Here is a 6,078-nt window from a genome sequence, read left to right as displayed (position 1 = left end):
TTAAAAAGGAAAAAAAAATTCCACAGTGTGTTAAAACACGACAAATTATTTTAAGCTATCAAAATTTTCATCTCTCCTTTTTGGACGCTTTATGTATATTTGAAATTATAAATATTCAAATGTAGTTTCATGTAATTCAAAATTAATATTCATCTACAAATTATAATATTCGATTTTGAAATTTTTGCATACCAATGCTCGTGTATTTATGACTTCATATAATCATTAACCCTATTGTGTGTGTTCATACTCTCTATGCTTAAACTTATTTACTCTTTTACTAGTGCATTATAAATAGCCTAAATGTCATATTGTTCTAACTAACTCAAAAAACAATATTTTGAAACCATTGACTAAGTTGAGTTCTATAATTTTTTATCTTTTATATTTTTAAAATTTTACAAGTTAACATGCACCGATCAATTAGTGTACTTTTTTTTTCCAATTGTCACGCCTCATAATAGGAGTGGATATAATAGGAGTGGATTGTGCTCTATCATTAATATCCATCTATGATATAAGATCATTTGTCTCGCATAAGTTTGATGAATTTTCTTTCTATTTTTTTATATCTCTATAAATTAAAATAATTATTTTAATAGTAGTAGACTGGAACATGGGTGTAGAGACCCGGTAAATTATATTAATTAAATAACAGTCTACAACTCCTTTTAACTGTCATTACTACAACTCCTTTTAACTGTCACCAGTTAGTTTACGTAGAAACGTGTTAGATTTGCTAACATGACTGTCCTTCAGTTGTCTTACATTTATATGGTTTCATTTAACATATACAAGCAACATAGTTCATATCATATTTTATTTTGAATGTTTTACTTACTTAGTCTGCATCTCATACATATAACATATATTTGCACTGAATTTACATTTACTCTTACCACATAATTTAGCAGTAAAATTCATATTTATTCCTGTAAAATAGGTCAACCCACATTTAACATTTATATATTGAAAATATATTTCATTTATTACGTAATTTCCCATAAAATACCTTTCACTTTCATCATTCAATTTTCACATATACATAGCTAAATAAATGGTCATAAACTCAAAAACATAATTTCAATGGTTTACATTTTAAACTCATTGCGAAACATACACACGTATATATAATACAATTTATTTTTCATTAAATTCATAAAAAATTATGGTTTAATATATATTTTTTCCCTTACCTGATTTCTTAAACTACGCCAACAGAGATCCTGAAAAATACCTGCAACGCTCACCCGAACCCTAAATCAAAAATTATAATTTCATTAAATTAACCCTAAATAAAATATTATTTTAATATTTCCTAGAGTCATAAATTCCAAATAAATGGTTATACCCTCAAATATAACCAATTTACCAAATTTCCTAAATCACACTCTCGCTTTGGAGTGGGGCCTAGAAAACCCCAATTGGAAATTTACTCCGGCCAAATTGACAACGATCACGACTAGGACCCCATGGTGGTGTCTGATCGTCGATTTAACGGCAAATTTAATGAGAAATTGATAAATTAGGAAAAAGTTGTCTTACCTCAATAATGGTGCCTACTCCCACGACAAATTCACTACAATAAAAATGTCGGTGGCGGAGTTAGGAATCCAACGGCACCTTCTATTTCCCAATCGGCGCTCGTTAAGCCAATAAAATTGAGGAGAGAGAGAGAGGCGGAGATGGAGAGATGAGAAATTGAGCGAGAGACGTGGAGAGGCCGCTGCATCTTCCTCAGGAAGTTTATAAATAATATATATTATTAAATCTTATGCATATATATGTGTGTATATATATATATATATATATCTTTTCATACTATTTCTTTTTATTTATTTATTTAATTCATCAACTTAATAATGCTTAACTAATTAGTTGATTAATAATTTTAATTAATTTATTAATTTTATTTATTATTTTTCCTAATTATTTTAATCATTTTAATTTTTCGGGTCTTTACATTCTCCCCTTCTTAAAAATTTCGTCCTCGAAATTTGTTACCCGATCATTTTTCACATTTCTAAAGTTTATCAACTAACTATATTTTATATAATCAGTATATATAGTTTCATATATACTTCTACATCATCTAAAATTAAATAAAATCATTATTTATTTTAAATAAAAACTCGTACCTATGCCATGACCTGACAAACTATACCTGTCAGCATCGTGAGGGTATCAAAATTCTTCTCACTTGAAGCCTCAAAGTCATAAATTTCTCCTTCAGTAACTACATTTTTACCCTTATGATCCATCCCGAAAATAGGACAGAAAAGAATTTAGAATCTCGTTATCATAACCTAATCAACACAATCATTAAATTTAAATCCAATAAACATCCAAGTTCTCCATATAAGGACTAGTCTCACGGCTAAAAAACATCACCGTCTATGGATTTACCATGATTTTCTGAAACCGTCAACTAAATCAAAAAATCACAGAAGTACGCAAAGGGATTTCTGCCTCCAAACTATAAGATAAAATCATATACTTCCCAATACAAAACCTACTTCTCAACACCTAACCTAACCTATTCATCTAGCATCCTTATCCTAACTGTTTCCTATATTCTGGTATAAATCATCTATTATATAACACTCTAACATTTCCATATCCAGGCGATGTGAAATTAATCACACTTCCGGCTAGACATTGCTCTGATACCATCTGTAATGCCCCGACCCCCCATGTGGACCTGGAGTGCAACTAATCCATTCAATTACCTGATAATCCACATTCTAACATCATTTGTGCAGCGAAAAACATAATTACAATCTTTTAACAAATATAATACTAGAGCTTTCTAAATCTATCTATATTCTAACATAAATCAAACATCCACCTATATTCACATATATACATATCTCCAAAATATAATCATCAAATACAAGTATGTTTCACAATCATCCATTACTTAGAAGACTTAAAACATAAAATATCTGAATCTCAAAATATTATCAAAATTATACCTTTTTCCCTCAAATGTGCTATAATAGCTCGAGCTCTCTAAGTTCGATCACGTGGAAGTTCTGAAAAAGATTGGTTCATATTCAGGTGAGACACATCTCAGTAAGGGAATAAACAATATATTAAAATAATGTGTGGCTAACATGAGTTTATATAACAACGTATTATTTAACATTTGAAAATCGTTAACATAATTTCTGAAATCATTCTCTGAACATAATCAATCACATGCAAAAGATTTAACCCAGGAGATTACCTAAGGATAGGGATGATTACCTGCTCATACAAGTAGCACCCCTCTGCTCAGATACATTTGGCAACCTGAAGGTCACTACTGAAGTATATCAGGGCACTCACCTTACTCAGTAAGCCCTCTAATGTTATATTGATATCGCACTCACACAGTTCAAACAATGGTTTACTAGTGAAGGCCTCGAGAATAGGGAAATCTACCCGCCCATACAAGTAGGTTCCCTGTACCCTAATACGTTATGCAGCTACTGCCACATCTAAAATTACTGGCGCACTCACCTTACTCAATAAACCCTCGGCGAAGAATACGCCCCACCCAATCATAACGTGTTCTACGTACATAAATACTTATAATGTCATAATACTTTTTTTTTTTTTTTGTTATTATTCAATCATACACATCCGTTCATGTTCATAGCTTAAACATTGCATTGCATTTCACTTTACATAATCTTCAACATTACATCGTTCACATTTGTCATTTCATTCCACTGTCATTTCATTGCATTTTCCTTTCTTGCCTTCGTACTACAGCTGGTCTTTAACCATCATCAGTTTGTCTATAGCTCCTTTTAGCAGTCATTACTACAGTTCCTTTTAGCTGTCATCAGTTAGTCTACGTAGAAACGTGCTAGATCTGCTAACATGACTGTCTTTCAGTTGTCTTACATTTACATGGTTGGATTCAACATACACAAGTAACATAGTCCATATCATATTTTATTTTGAATGTTTTACTTACTTAGTTTGCATCTCATACATATAACATATATTTGCACAGAATTTATATTTACTCATGTCACACAATTTAGCAGTAAAATTCATACTTATTCCTGTAAAATAGGTCAACCCACATTTAACATTTATATGCTAAAAATATATTTCATTCTTACATAATTTCCCATAAAATACCTTTCACTTTCATCATTCAATTTTCACATATACATAGCTAAATAAATGATCCTATGCTCAAAAATATAATTTAAATGGTTGGCATTTTAAACACATACTGAAACATATACACGTATATATAACACAATTTATTTTCCATTAAATTAATAAAAATTTTGGTTTAATATATATTTTTTCCCTTATCTGATTTCTTAAATTACGTCAATAGGGACCTTGAAAAATACTTGCGACACTCACCCGAACCCTGAATCAAAAATCCTAATTTCATTAAATTAACCCTAAATAAAATATTATTTTAATATTTCATAGGGCCATAAATTCAAAACAAATGGTTATACCCTCAAATATAACAAATTTACCAAAATTTTCAAATCCCACTCTCACTTTGGAGTGGGGTCTAGAAAACCCCAATTGAAAATTTACTTCGACCAAAATGACGACAATCACGACTAAGACTCCATGGTAGTATCTGATCATCGATTTAACAACAAATTTAACGAGAAATTGAAAAATTAGGGAAAAGTTGTCTTATCTCGGGAATGGTACCTACACTCCAGCGACAAATCCACTCTAGTAGAAATGTCGGTGACGGAATTAGAAATCCAACGACACCTTCTATTTCTTGATTGGCGCTCGTTAGGCCGACGAAATTAAGGAAAGAGAGGGAGAGAGATGGAGACGAAGAGGCGAGAAATTAAGAGAAAGACTTGGAGAGGCCGCTGCTTCATGAGGAAGATTTCTTCCTTAGAAAGTTTATAAATAATATATATTATTATATTATTAAATCTTATATATATATATATATATACACACACACACACATATATATCTATACTTTAACTTATATAACATATTATAATAAACTTATATATATTTATATATATATATATATATATCTTTATTCCAATTTTATTTTATTTTTTTCATACTATTTATTTTTATTTATTTATTTAATACATCAATTTAATAATGTTTAACTAATTAGTTGATTAATAATTTTAATTAATTAATTAATTTTATTTATTATTTTTTCCTAATTATTTCAATCATTTTAATTTTTTGGGTCTTTACATTTATCCCCATCTCTCTAAAAATTCGGGTCAATTTTCCGCCGATTCGATGATCCGAAACCGCCACACTACTCTTAGGAAGTTTTTCTTCATTTATGATAGAGTAGATCATTGGTAAGGCTAACTCGGATACCATCCCAGATTCAGGGTAAGTTGGTTATCTTGAGCTTTTTGATGAATATTTGGTATTTATGGAGTTGTAGAAAAGTAGAATTTGGAGTAATACTGAAGTTCTGTTAGGAAAAATGTTATTTTTAGGGTGTTGAGCTGAGAACCCTGCAGGTGTTGGGTTAGTTATTTTGGGGTTTTCCAGCAGTCAAGTAAGAGAATAAACTAAAGTAGTATTTTCTATACAAATTATTCAGTATTTGTGAGTAATTAATTTTAGTAAATATGTGTATAATATGATTATGTTTGGGAAATACTGTTGTTGAACAAGAAATACAATTTTAGAATATTTAATAAAAAATGTGATCAGTTAAGATATTTAGTTTTGATATTAATTAAACTGTGTGGCATGAATATCATTTTTACAGATAATATGTTATGTCAGATTTTCAATAAATATATATTTATAGCAATTTTCAAAAAAACCATAAATAGTACAAGAAAGTATGGTTTCAGTATTTCATGATAAAACATATAAATAATCAACTCAGTATGTTATGATATGTACGATACAAGACCGTAATTGATAGCTGGCACAAGGCCATAATTATGTACATCATCTGGTGCAAGGTCGTGTTTACTATGATATGTCAGAATTTAGAGAAATGCTATCAATCTAATTTCATGTTAAACCTGTATATGTATATGTACTATATATTATCAGAACCCGGATGACAATTTATATCAGTATTTAGGGCATGGT

Source organism: Malania oleifera, chromosome 6 (genome assembly GCF_029873635.1).
Source record: "Malania oleifera isolate guangnan ecotype guangnan chromosome 6, ASM2987363v1, whole genome shotgun sequence".
Lineage (NCBI taxonomy): Eukaryota > Viridiplantae > Streptophyta > Magnoliopsida > Santalales > Ximeniaceae > Malania > Malania oleifera.
This window is presented reverse-complemented; position numbering follows the sequence as displayed.